This window comes from Neovison vison, chromosome 2 (assembly GCF_020171115.1).
Source record: "Neovison vison isolate M4711 chromosome 2, ASM_NN_V1, whole genome shotgun sequence".
Taxonomy (NCBI): Eukaryota; Metazoa; Chordata; class Mammalia; order Carnivora; family Mustelidae; genus Neogale; species Neogale vison.
Genome location: NC_058092.1, coordinates 101,691,292 through 101,706,518, shown reverse-complemented (window position 1 = coordinate 101,706,518; position 15,227 = coordinate 101,691,292).

Here is a 15,227-nt window from a genome sequence, read left to right as displayed (position 1 = left end):
ATGCATCCTACTTTAGGGGTAGAATGAGATGTAAAGAATGAGATATAAATGATATATAAAGAATGACCTCTGTCCATAAGATACCTGGAATTTAATTTTTTAAAAAGGCAAGCCATGCACAAAATGCTGTAATAGAAAATGTAATATTTGCTTAAGAGAACTTAGAATACTAAGAGAAGAGATATCATTTAGAGCTAAAAGAATCCAGAAAAGCTTCATGAAAGAAGTAGCACTTGAGATAACCCTAGGGTGGAAAAACAGTAGGACTTCAACAGCACAGAAGGCAGAGAATATCACAGGAGGAAAAAGCATGAACAAAGATACGAAGGCTACAGAAAAACAGCACTTTGGACAAAACCGTTAATGGGATGATGGTTTGATGTCCATTCACTTCCTTTTCTGAAACATTTCAAGCCTGCTTCTAAATCCTAGAGCTGCAACTAGACATCAGCCTTCAGACCCACAGGGTGTCTTTGGGAGGGAACAGTGATCAGGTCCAATAAGGCGGGGATAATCAAGTTGATTTGTATGCAGGAGAAGCCAACTGTCTCCTCCACCCTGACTCCAGCAAGTCTGCTCTTGGGACTTCTTTGCTGGCCGAATGTGCCCAAGCCATGAGTCTAGTTACAACTCCATGTTTTCCTGGAATTGTCCCTTGTATCTGTGGTGGTTCTTTAAGGAATATGCCTAGAATGTTCCCAGAATGCCAGGCCATCTGCTCACTCTGGCTTAGGTTGGCTCACGGCTGCCTCACTTTTCTGACGCAGATCCCTGAAGCAGGATCCTGAGCCAGGAAAAGGGGACAATGCCAGAAGGTGAACTTTCCTGGAAATGGGTTTGTATTTTCTGACACAGTTCCTTCCAAACTTTCCCAGGGGCAAGAATGGTCTGAGACCATGTGTTTGACATTTCCCTCTGGCAGAAGCCCACAAGAGCTTTCATGTACAAGATGAATTTGATTAATGATGGGGCCAGGCAAATTCTTTTGTTTTAGGCTTGGAGGGGTGCTTTCATAGGTGTTGGGGTTCTTTACTCCTTTGCGCTCAGTCTACCATTGTCAAATCCTGAGAGGGCACAAGAGAAGCATTTGTCTTGTTAGAAGACAAAACTTTATTTATTTATTTATTTTTGTTGTTGTTGTTGTTTTGAATCCCAGAAACATAGATTTACAGATCTCCAGAAGAGAACTCTCAGGTCACCTAGTTCAAATCTCTACTTTGTGCAGAAATCTTCGGTATTCTGGACATGTTATTAGGTTTTAAAACCCATGAAAACAGACTATTTCTACCTTGTTTACTACAATATCTCCAATGTCTGATTCATGGTAGGTGTTCTATAAATGATTGTTGAATTGAGATAGTTCCGTCTCTCTTGAATGCTTCCAGGGACAGAGAGATCAACGCATTGCAAGGCAGCCCGTCCTCTGTTTTGTTTTTTTCTTAAAGATTGATTTATTTATTTGACAGAGAGAGGGAGATCATAAGTAGGCAAGGAGGCAGGCAGAGAGAGAGGGGGAAGCAGGCTCCCTGCCGAGCAGAGAGCCCAATGCGGGGCTTGATCCCAGGACTCTCAGATCTTGACCTGGGCCAAAGGCAGAGGCTTAACCCACTGAACGACCTAGACACCCACCTGCTATGTTTTTAAACATTGTTTCTCATGGGGAAAATATTCTGAAACTGATAAATTGACACATTTTTCATTACTAATCACATATAATCATGTTTCTTTGTAGCCACCATTACGGTTCTAGAGGGAGAAACAAGGCCACCTTAGGAAGAAGGATAATAAGATACAGTAGGACTCCCTATTGGAAGTGAGAACAAAAATAAAAGGAAAAAAATAAAACCAATAAAATGTATGGTCCAAATTAGGGATGGGAATGTGGAAGGAAAATTTTTGCTTATTAATTTTTAATTATTTTTTAAATTGCAGTGTAATTAGTATGTAACTTTGTGTAAGTTTAAGATGTACAATGTGTTACTTTAATAAATTTATATCAATTTTTAAATCACTTCATCAATTTGTACAACAAATACTGTCAGGATTTTATTTGAGATGGTATTGACTCTTACAGAACTCTTACAGATGAATTTGGGAGAACTAACATCTTCATAATATTGAGTCTTCTAATCCATGAATATGGTATATTTATTCATTTAATTAAGACTTTAATTTTGCTCTATAATTATTTATAGTTTTCAGTACACAGATCTGCACATCTTCTGTTGGAATATTCCTAAGTATTTTATTTTTTTTTCCAATTTATTTATTTTCAGAAAAACAGTATTCATTATTTTTTCACCACACCCAGTGCTCCATGCGGCTATGCCCTCTATAATACCCACCACCTGGTACCCCAACCTCCCACCCCCCCGCCACTTCAAACCCCTCAGATTGTATTTCAGAGTCCATAGTCTCTCATGGTTCATCTCCCCTTCCAATTTACCCAAAAGCACATACCCTCCCCAATGTCCATAACCCTACCCCCCTTCTCCCAACCCCCCTCCCCCCAGCAACCCACGGTTTGTTTCGTGAGATTAAGAGTCACTTATGGTTTGTCTCCCTCCCTATCCCATCTTGTTTCATGGATTCTTCTCCTACCCACTTAAGCCCCCATGTTGCATCACCACTTCCTCATATCAGGGAGATCATATGATAGTTGTCTTTCTCCGCTTGACTTATTTCGCTAAGCATGATATGCTCTAGTTCCATCCATGTTGTCGCAAATGGCAAGATTTCGTTTCTTTTGATGGCTGCATAGTATTCCATTGTGTATATATACCACATCTTCTTGATCCATTCATCTGTTGATGGACATCTAGGTTCTTTCCATAGTTTGGCTATTGTGGACATTGCTGCTATAAACATTCGGGTGCACGTGCCCCTTTGGATCACTACGTTTGTATCTTTAGGGTAAATTCCCAGTAGTGCAATTGCTGGGTCATAGGGCAGTTCTATTTTCAACATTTTGAGGAACCTCCATGCTGTTTTCCAGAGTGGTTGCACCAGCTTGCATTCCCACCAACAGTGTAGGAGGGTTCCCCTTTCTCCGCATCCTCGCCAGCATCTGTCATTTCCTGACTTGTTGATTTTAGCCATTCTGACTGGTGTGAGGTGATATCTCATTGTGGTTTTGATTTGTATTTCCCTGATGCCGAGTGATATGGAGCACTTTTTCATGTGTCTGTTGGCCATCTGGATGTCTTCTTGGCAGAAACGTCTGTTCATGTCCTCTGCCCATTTCTTGATTGGATTATTTGTTCTTTGGGTGTTGAGTTTGTTAAGTTCTTTATAGATTTTGGACACTAGTCCTTTATCTGATATGTCGTTTGCAAATATCTTCTCCCATTCTGTCAGTTGTCTTTTGGTTTTGTTAACTGTTTCCTTTGCTGTGCAAAAGCTTTTGATTTTGATGAAATCCCAAAAGTTCATTTTTGCCCTTGCTTCCCTTGCCTTTGGCGATGTTCCTAGGAAGATGTTGCTGCGGCTGAGGTCGAAGAGGTTGCTGCCTGTGTTCTCCTCAAGGATTTTGATGGATTCCTTTCTCACATTGAGGTCCTTAATCCATTTTGAATCTATTTTTGTGTGTGGTGTAAGGAAATGGTCCAACTTCATTTTTCTGCACGTGGCTGTCCAATTTTCCCAACACCATTTATTGAAGAGTCTGTCTTTTTTCCATTGGACATTCTTTCCTGCTTTGTCAAAGATTAGTTGACCATAGAGTTGAGGGTCTATTTCTGGGCTCTCTATTCTGTTCCATTGGTCTAAGTGTCTGTTTTTGTGCCAGTACCATGCTGTCTTGATGATGACAGCTTTGTAATAAAGCTTGAAGTCCGGAATTGTGATGCCACCAACTTTGGCTTTGTTTTTCAATATCCCTTTGGCTATTCGAGGTCTTTTCTCATTCCATATACATTTTAAAATTATTTGTTCCATTTCTTTGAAAAAGATGGATGGTACTTTGATAGGAATTGCATTAAATGTGTAGATTGCTTTAGGTAGCATAGACATTTTCACAATATTTATTCTTCCAATCCAGGAGCATGGAACATTTTTCCATTTCTTTGTGTCTTCCTCAGTTTCTTTCATGAGTACTTTATAGTTTTCTGAGTATAGATTCTTAGCCTCTTTGGTTAGGTTTATTCCTAGGTATCTTATGGTTTGGGGTGCAATTGTAAATGGGATTGACTCCTTAATTTCTCTTTCTTCTGTCTTGTTGTTGGTGTAGAGAAATGCAACTGATTTCTGTGCATTGATCTTATATCCTGACACTTTACTGAATTCCTGTATAAGTTCTAGCAGTTTTGGAGTGGAGTCTTTTGGGTTTTCCACATAGAGTATCATATCATCTGCGAAGAGTGATAATTTGACTTCTTCTTTGCCGATTTGGATGCCTTTAATTTCCTTTTGTTGTCTGATTGCTGAGGCTAGGACTTCTAGTACTATGTTGAATAGCAGTGGTGATAATGGACATCCCTGCCGTGTTCCTGACCTTAGTGGAAAAGCTTTCAGTTTTTCTCCATTGAGAATGATATTTGCAGTGGGTTTTTCATAGATGGCTTTGATGATATTGAGGTATGTGCCCTCTATCCCTACACTTTGAAGGGTTTTGATCAGGAAGGGATGCTGTACTTTGTCAAATGCTTTTTCAGCATCTATTGAGAGTATCATATGGTTCTTGTTCTTTCTTTTATTGATGTGTTGTATCACATTGACTGATTTGCGGATGTTGAACCAACCTTGCAGCCCTGGGATAAATCCCACTTGGTCGTGGTGAATAATCCTTTTAATGTACTGTTGAATCCTATTGGCTAGTATTTTGGTGAGAATTTTCGCATCTGTGTTCATCAAGGATATTGGTCTATGGCTCTCTTTTTGGATGGGATCCTTGTCTGGTTTTGGGATCAAGGTGATGCTGGCCTCATAAAATGAGTTTGGGAGTTTTCCTTCCATTTCTTTTTTTTTTTGAACAGTTTCAGGAGAATAGGAATTAGTTCTTTAAATGTTTGGTAGAATTCCCCCGGGAAGCCATCTGGCCCTGGGCTTTTGTTTGTTTGGAGATTTTTAATGACTGTTTCAATCTCCTTACTGGTTATGGGTCTGTTCAGGCTTTCTATTTCTTCCTGGTTCAATTTTGGTAGTTTATATGTTTCTAGGAATACATCCATTTCTTCCAGATTGTCAAATTTGTTGGCGTAGAGTTGCTCATAGTATGTTCTTATAACAGTTTGTATTTCTTTGGTGTTAGTTGTGATCTCTCCTCTTTCATTCATGATTTTATTTATTTGGGTCCTTTCTCTTTTCTTTTTGATAAGTCTGGCCAAGGGTTTATCAATTTTATTAATTCTTTCAAAGAACCAGCTCCTAGTTTCGTTGATTTGTTCTATTGTTTTTTTGGTTTCTATTTCATTGATTTCTGCTCTGATCTTTAAGATTTCTCTTCTCCTGCTGGGCTTAGGGTTCCTTTCTTGTTCTTTCTCCAGCTCCTTTAGGTGTAGGGTTAGGTTGTGTACCTGAGACCTTTCTTGTTTCTTGAGAAAAGCTTGTACCGCTATATATTTTCCTCTCAGGACTGCCTTTGTTGTGTCCCACAGATTTTGAACCGTTGTGTTTTCATTATCATTTGTTTCCATGATTTTTTTCAATTCTTCTTTAATTTCCCGGTTGACCCATTCATTCTTTAGAAGGATGCTGTTTAGTCTCCATGTATTTGGGTTCTTTCCAAACTTCCTCTTGTGGTTGAGTTCTAGCTTCAGAGCATTGTGGTCTGAAAATATGCAGGGAATGTTCCCAATCTTTTGATACCGGTTGAGTCCTGATTTAGGACCGAGGATGTGATCTATTCTGGAGAATGTTCCATGTGCACTAGAGAAGAATGTGTATTCTGTTGCTTTGGGATGAAATGTTCTGAATATATCTGTGATGTCCATCTCATCCAGTGTATCATTTAAGGCCTTTATTTCCCTGTTGATCTTTTGCTTGGATGATCTGTCCATTTCAGTGAGGGGAGTGTTAAAGTCCCCTACTATTATTGTATTATTGTTGATGTGTTTCTTTGATTTTGTTATTAATTGGTTTATATAGTTGGCTGCGCCCACGTTGGGGGCATAGATATTTAAAATTGTTAGATCTTCTTGTTGGACAGACCCTTTGAGTATGATATAGTGTCCTTCCTCATCTCGTATTATAGTCTTTGGCTTAAAATCTAATTGATCTGATATAAGGATTGCCACTCCTGCTTTTTTCTGATGTCCATTAGCATGGTAAATTCTTTTCCACCCCCTCACTTTAAGTCTGGAGGTGTCTTCGGGTTTAAAATGAGTTTCTTGGAGGCAACATATAGATGGGTTTTGTTTTTTTATCCATTCTGATACCCTGTGTCTTTTGATTGGGGCATTTAGCCCATTAACATTCAGGGTAACTATTGAGAGAGATGATTTTAGTGCCATTGTATTGCCTGTAAGGTGACTGTTACTGTATATTGTCTCTGTTCCTTTCTGATCTACCACTTGTAGGCTCTCTCTTTGCTTAGAGGACCCCTTTCAGTATTTCCTGTAGAGCTGGTTTGGTGTTTGCAAATTCTTTCAGTTTTTGTTTGTCCTGGAAGCTTTTAATCTCTCCTTCTATTTTCAATGATAGCCTAGCTGGATATAGTATTCTTGGCTGCATGTTTTTCTCGTTTAGTGCTCTGAAAATGTCATGCCAGCTCTTTCTGGCCTGCCAGGTCTCTGTGGATAAGTCAGCTGCCAATCTAATACTTTTACCATTGTATGTTACAGACTTCTTTTCCCGGGCTGCTTTCAGGATTTTCTCTTTGTCACTAAGGCTTGTAAATTTTACTATTAGGTGACGGGGTGTGGGCCTATTCTTATTGATTTTGAGGGGCGTTCTCTGAACCTCCTGAATTTTGATGCTCGTTCCCTTTGCCATATTGGGGAAATTCTCCCCAATAATTCTCTCCAGTATACCTTCTGCTCCCCTCTCTCTTTCTTCTTCTTCTGGAATCCCAATTATTCTAATGTTGTTTCGTCTTATGGTGTCACTTATCTCTCGAATTCTCCCCTCATGGTCCAGTAGCTGTTTGTCCCTCTTTTGCTCAGCTTCTTTATTCTCTGTCATTTGGTCTTCTATATCGCTAATTCTTTCTTCTGCCTCATTTATCCTAGCAGCGAGAGCCTCCATTTTTGATTGAACTTCATTAATAGCTTTTTTGATTTCAACTTGGTTAGATTTTAGTTCTTTTATTTCTCCAGAAAGGGCTTTTATATCTCTGGAGAGGGTTTCTCTAATATCTTCCATGCCTTTTTCAAGCCCGGCTATAACCTTGAGAATTGTCATTTTGAACTCTAGATCTGACATATTACCAATGTCTGTATTGATTAGGTCTCTAGCCTTCGGTACTGCCTCTTGTTCTTTTTTTTGTTGTGAATTTTTCCGCCTTGTCATTTTGTCCAGCTAAGAGTATATGAAGGAGCAAGTAAAATACTAAAAGGGTGGCAACAATCCCAGGAAAATATGCTTTAACCAAATCAGAAGAGATCCCAAATCGTGAGGGGGGATTTCTCCCCCCTCACGATTGGGTGAGGGATCTCCTCTGATTGGGATCTCCTTTGATTGGGATCTCCCAATCTCTTCTGATTGGGATCTCTTCTGATTTGGGGATAAAAAGAGGTTCAAAAAGAAAGAAAGAAAAAAAGAATTTAAAAAAAAAGAGATTGTATTAAAAATTCAATCAAGAATTCAAAAAAGAATTAAGAAAAAAAAAGATTGAAGAGATTAGGATCTCTTCTGATTTGGGGATAAAAAGAGGTTCAAAAAGAAAGAAAGAAAAAAAAGAAAAAAAAAGAATTAAAAAAAAGAAAATGAATAAAGGAAAGTATAAAAAAGAAAAATATATATATATTAGATAATCTAGTTAAAAAAACGTTAAAAAAGAAAAGGGTAAAAGTTATAAAAAATTTTAGCAGAAGAAGAGAAAAAAAATGTAAAAGAAAAAAATTAAATTAACTGCAAGACTAAAAAATCACAGGCAGAAAGCTATGATTCCGTGGTTTGTTTTCTCCTCCTCTGGAATTCTGCTGCTCTCTCCTTGGTATTGAAACTGCACTCCTTGGTAGATGAACTTGGTCTTGCCTGGATTTCTTGTTGATCTTCTGGGGGAGGGGCCTGTTATAGTGATTCTCAAGTGTCTTTGCCCCAGGCGGAATTACACCGCCCTTACCAGGGGCCAGGCTGAGTGATCTGCTCGGCTTTGCTTTCAGGAGCTTTTGTTCCCTGAGCGCTTTCCGTAGAGTTCCGGAGGACGGGAATACAAATGGCGGCCTCCTGGTCTCTGGCCTGGAGGAGCCAAGAGCCCGGGACCCCGCTCCCCTGTGCGCCCTCAGCGAACAGCTCCTAGTAACTCGCGTCTGCCTAACCTCCGGCCGCGCTCCGAGCTCACCGAGCTTGCGACCGGTTCAAGGCAACTCTGAGCTGTGAGCTTACTGTCGGCTCTGTCTCTGCAGCCGGCTTTCCCGTTCCAATATCCGCAAGCTCTGCGACACTCAGACACCCCCGATCCTTCTGTGACCCCGTGGGACCTGAGGTCACGCCGACCCCGCGTGGGCTTCGCCCCGGTTTAGCCTCCGGAGTGATGTTCCTCAGCGGAACAGACTTTTAAAAGTCTTGATTTTGTGCTCCGTTGCTCTGCCGCTTGCCGGGAGCCGGCCCCTCCCCCCGGGGTCTATCTTCCCGTCGCTTTGGATTCACTTCTCCGCCAGTCCTACCTTTCAGAAAGTGGTTGTTTTTCTGTTTCTAGAATTGCTGTTCTTCTTCTCTTCGATCTGCCGATGGATTTGCAGGTGTTTGGAATCTTTAGATAAGCTCTCTAGCTGATCTCCTGCTAGCTGAGGTAGTCTCAGCCTGCTACTTCTCCGCCATCTTGACTCCTCCTCCTAAAATATTCTTTTTTATAGTCATGTTCTACCCCTTCATTGTATTTAACCTTATTTTTTGTATACATATAAGTTTTTCTTTCTTTAAAATTTTTGGATACAGTTTCTTCTAACAGATCAAAATATACCCTAAATCTAGCATATAGCTTTGTTCTAGTCTCCAGCCTGATCAGATTCTCTCCTTATTTTCTTTTTTTAACTAACAGCTTATCAATTCCTTTTTAAAAATATTTTTTAAATTTTTATCTTTAGAGTCATTATCATTGAAAATAGAGCTACCCTATGACCCAACAATTGTGTTACTGGGTATTTACCCTAAAGATACAAATGTAGTGATCTGAAGGGGCATGTGCACCTAAATGTTCATAGCAACAATGTCCACAATAGCAAAACAATGGAAATAACCTAGATATCCATCAACAGATGAATGGATAGAGAAGATGTGGTTTTTATATATATACACTGGAATACTATGCAGCCATCAAAAACCCAAAATCTTGACATTTGCAATCATGTGGATGGAACTAGAGGGTATTATGTTAAGCTAAAAAGTCAATTGGAGAAAGAATTATCATATGATCTCTCTGATATAAGTAATTTGAGAGGCAGGGTGGGGGTCATGGGGGGTAGGGAGGGAAAAATGAAACAAGATGGGATCAGGAGGAAGACAAACCATAAGAGACTCTTAATTTCAGGAAACAAACTGAGGGCTGCTGGGGAGTTGGGGGGTGGAGATAGGGTGGCTGGGTGATGGACATTGGGGAGGGTATGTGCTGTGGTGAGTGCTGTAAATTGTGTAAGACTGATGATTCACAGATCTGTACCCCTGAAATAAACAATATATTATATGTTAATTAAAAAAGAAAAGAAGATCAGTGTAGTTTACCATATTAGCACACTAAAACAAATCCATGTTTTTAATCTCAATAGATGGAGAGGATACATTTGAATAAATTAGCATTGACCTAGAATTAAAACTCTTAGCAAGCTAGAAATAAAAGGGAATATCCTTGTTTTGATAAGGGTCATCTGCAAAAACCTACAGCAAAATATTATACTTATTGGTGAAGGGTTGAGTCCTTCTCTCTTGAAATTGGAAAAAAGGTAAGAACGTCTACTCACCTATTCTCTTCAACATTGTAGTGGAGATCCAAGCCAGTGCAGTAAGAGAAGAAAAGGGATTTAAAGACATAGATTTGGAAAGACAGATCTAAAATTGTCTTTATTACATGATCATCAATTACAAAATCCTAAGGAATCTACAAAATAGCTACTAGAGCAAATAACTAAGTTTAGCAAGTTTACAGGATACAAATTTAATTTATAAAAATCAGTTGTATTTCCATATATTAAAACAAAAATCAAAATTAAAATGCAATTTATAATAACATCAAAAATAGGAGGAGTCAAGATGGCGGAGAAGTAGCAGGCTGAGACTATTTCAGCTAGCAGGAGACCAGCTAGAGAGCTTATCTAAAGATTGCAAACACCTGCAAATCCATCGGCAGATCGAAGAGAAGAAGAACAGCAATTCTAGAAACAGAAAAACAACCACTTTCTGAAAGGTATGACTGGCGGAGAAGTGAATCCAAAGCGACGGGAAGATAGACCCCGGGGGGAGGGGCCGGCTCCCGGCAAGCGGCGGAGCAACGGAGCACAAAATCAGGAATTTTAAAAGTCTGTTCCGCTGAGGGACATCGCTCCGGAGGCTAAACCGGGGCGAAGCCCACGCGGGGTCGGCGTGACCTCAGGTCCCGCGGGGTCACAGAAGGATCGGGGGTGTCTGAGTGTCGCAGAGCTTGCGGATATTGGAACGGGAAAGCCGGCTGCAGAGACAGAGCCGACAGTAAGCTCGCAGCTCAGAGTTGCCTTGAACCGGTCGCAAGCTCGGTGAGCTCGGAGCGCGGCCGGAGGTTAGGCAGACGCGAGTTACTAGGAGCTGTTCGCTGAGGGTGCACAGGGGAGCGGGACCCCGGGCTCTCGGCTCCTCCAGGCCAGAGACCAGGAGGCTGCCATTTGTATTCCCGTCCTCCGGAACTCTACGGAAAGCGCTCAGGGAACAAAAGCTCCTGAAAGCAAAGCCGAGCAGGTCACTCTGCCTGGCTCCTGGTAAGGGCGGTGTAATTCCGCCTGGGGCAAAGACACTTGAGAATCACTACACCAGGCCCCTCCCCCAGAAGATCAACAAGAAATCCAGGCAAGACCAAGTTCATCTACCAAGGAGTGCAGTTTCAATACCAAGGAGAGAGCAGCAGAATTCCAGAGGAGGAGAAAACAAACCACGGAACTCATGGCTTTCTGCCTGTGATTTTTCAGTCTTGCAGTTAATTTAATTTTTTTCTTTTTCATTTTTTTTCTCTTCTTCTGCTAAAATTTTTTATAACTTTTACCCTTTTCTTTTTTAACGTTTTTTAATTAGATTATCTAATATATATATATTTTTCTTTTTTATACTTTTCTTTATTCATTTTCTTTTTTTTTACTTCTTTTTTTTTCTTTTTTTCTTTCTTTCTTTTTGAACCTCTTTTTATCCCCAAATCAGAAGAGATCCTAATCTCTTCAATCTTTTTTTTTCTTAATTCTTTTTTAAATTCTTGATTGAATTTTTAATTCAATCTCTTTTTTTAAATTCTTTTTTTTCTTTGTTTCTTTTTGAACCTCTTTTTATCCCCAAATCAGAAGAGATCCCAATCAGAAGAGATTGAGAGATCCCAATCAGAAGAGATTGGGAGATCCCAATCAAAGGAGATCCCAATCAGAGGAGATCCCTCACCCAATCGTGAGGGGGGAGAAATCCCCCCTCACGATTTGGGATCTCTTCTGATTTGGTTAAAGCATATTTTCCTGGGATTGTTGCCACCCTTTTAGTATTTTACTTGCTCCTTCATATACTCTTAGCTGGACAAAATGACAAGGCGGAAAAATTCACAACAAAAAAAAGAACAAGAGGCAGTACCGAAGGCTAGAGACCTAATCAATACAGACATTGGTAATATGTCAGATCTAGAGTTCAAAATGACAATTCTCAAGGTTATAGCCGGGCTTGAAAAAGGCATGGAAGATATTAGAGAAACCCTCTCCAGAGATATAAAAGCCCTTTCTGGAGAAATAAAAGAACTAAAATCTAACCAAGTTGAAATCAAAAAAGCTATTAATGAAGTTCAATCAAAAATGGAGGCTCTCGCTGCTAGGATAAATGAGGCAGAAGAAAGAATTAGCGATATAGAAGACCAAATGACAGAGAATAAAGAAGCTGAGCAAAAGAGGGACAAACAGCTACTGGACCATGAGGGGAGAATTCGAGAGATAAGTGACACCATAAGACGAAACAACATTAGAATAATTGGGATTCCAGAAGAAGAAGAAAGAGAGAGGGGAGCAGAAGGTATACTGGAGAGAATTATTGGGGAGAATTTCCCCAATATGGCAAAGGGAACGAGTATCAAAATTCAGGAGGTTCAGAGAACGCCCCTCAAAATCAATAAGAATAGGCCCACACCCCGTCACCTAATAGTAAAATTTACAAGCCTTAGTGACAAAGAGAAAATCCTGAAAGCAGCCCGGGAAAAGAAGTCTGTAACATACAATGGTAAAAGTATTAGATTGGCAGCTGACTTATCCACAGAGACCTGGCAGGCCAGAAAGAGCTGGCATGACATTTTCAGAGCACTAAACGAGAAAAACATGCAGCCAAGAATACTATATCCAGCTAGGCTATCATTGAAAATAGAAGGAGAGATTAAAAGCTTCCAGGACAAACAAAAACTGAAAGAATTTGCAAACACCAAACCAGCTCTACAGGAAATACTGAAAGGGGTCCTCTAAGCAAAGAGAGAGCCTACAAGTGGTAGATCAGAAAGGAACAGAGACAATATACAGTAACAGTCACCTTACAGGCAATACAATGGCACTAAAATCATCTCTCTCAATAGTTACCCTGAATGTTAATGGGCTAAATGCCCCAATCAAAAGACACAGGGTATCAGAATGGATAAAAAAACAAAACCCATCTATATGTTGCCTCCAAGAAACTCATTTTAAACCCGAAGACACCTCCAGACTTAAAGTGAGGGGGTGGAAAAGAATTTACCATGCTAATGGACATCAGAAAAAAGCAGGAGTGGCAATCCTTATATCAGATCAATTAGATTTTGAGCCAAAGACTATAATACGAGATGAGGAAGGACACTATATCATACTCAAAGGGTCTGTCCAACAAGAAGATCTAACAATTTTAAATATCTATGCCCCCAACGTGGGCGCAGCCAACTATATAAACCAATTAATAACAAAATCAAAGAAACACATCAACAATAATACAATAATAGTAGGGGACTTTAACACTCCCCTCACTGAAATGGACAGATCATCCAAGCAAAAGATCAACAGGGAAATAAAGGCCTTAAATGATACACTGGATGAGATGGACATCACAGATATATTCAGAACATTTCATCCCAAAGCAACAGAATACACATTCTTCTCTAGTGCACATGGAACATTCTCCAGAATAGATCACATCCTCGGTCCTAAATCAGGACTCAACCGGTATCAAAAGATTGGGAACATTCCCTGCATATTTTCAGACCACAATGCTCTGAAGCTAGAACTCAACCACAAGAGGAAGTTTGGAAAGAACCCAAATACATGGAGACTAAACAGCATCCTTCTAAAGAATGAATGGGTCAACCGGGAAATTAAAGAAGAATTGAAAAAAATCATGGAAACAAATGATAATGAAAACACAACGGTTCAAAATCTGTGGGACACAACAAAGGCAATCCTGAGAGGAAAATATATAGCGGTACAAGCTTTTCTCAAGAAACAAGAAAGGTCTCAGGTACACAACCTAACCCTACACCTAAAGGAGCTGGAGAAAGAACAAGAAAGAAACCCTAAGCCCAGCAGGAGAAGAGAAATCTTAAAGATCAGAGCAGAAATCAATGAAATAGAAACCAAAAAAACAATAGAACAAATCAACGAAACTAGGAGCTGGTTCTTTGAAAGAATTAATAAAATTGATAAACCCTTGGCCAGACTTATCAAAAAGAAAAGAGAAAGGACCCAAATAAATAAAATCATGAATGAAAGAGGAGAGATCACAACTAACACCAAAGAAATACAAACTGTTATAAGAACATACTATGAGCAACTCTACGCCAACAAATTTGACAATCTGGAAGAAATGGATGCATTCCTAGAAACATATAAACTACCAAAATTGAACCAGGAAGAAATAGAAAGCCTGAACAGACCCATAACCAGTAAGGAGATTGAAACAGTCATTAAAAATCTCCAAACAAACAAAAGCCCAGGGCCAGATGGCTTCCCGGGGGAATTCTACCAAACATTTAAAGAACTAATTCCTATTCTCCTGAAACTGTTCAAAAAAAAAAAGAAATGGAAGGAAAACTCCCAAACTCATTTTATGAGGCCAGCATCACCTTGATCCCAAAACCAGACAAGGATCCCATCCAAAAAGAGAGCCATAGACCAATATCCTTGATGAACACAGATGCGAAAATTCTCACCAAAATACTAGCCAATAGGATTCAACAGTACATTAAAAGGATTATTCACCACGACCAAGTGGGATTTATCCCAGGGCTGCAAGGTTGGTTCAACATCCGCAAATCAGTCAATGTGATACAACACATCAATAAAAGAAAGAACAAGAACCATATGATACTCTCAATAGATGCTGAAAAAGCATTTGACAAAGTACAGCATCCCTTCCTGATCAAAACCCTTCAAAGTGTAGGGATAGAGGGCACATACCTCAATATCATCAAAGCCATCTATGAAAAACCCACTGCAAATATCATTCTCAATGGAGAAAAACTGAAAGCTTTTCCACTAAGGTCAGGAACACGGCAGGGATGTCCATTATCACCACTGCTATTCAACATAGTACTAGAAGTCCTAGCCTCAGCAATCAGACAACAAAAGGAAATTAAAGGCATCCAAATCGGCAAAGAAGAAGTCAAATTATCACTCTTCGCAGATGATATGATACTCTATGTGGAAAACCCAAAAGACTCCACTCCAAAACTGCTAGAACTTATACAGGAATTCAGTAAAGTGTCAGGATATAAGATCAATGCACAGAAATCAGTTGCATTTCTCTACACCAACAACAAGACAGAAGAAAGAGAAATTAAGGAGTCAATCCCATTTACAATTGCACCCCAAACCATAAGATACCTAGGAATAAACCTAACCAAAGAGGCTAAGAATCTATACTCAGAAAACTATAAAGTACTCATGAAAGAAACTGAGGAAGACACAAAGAAA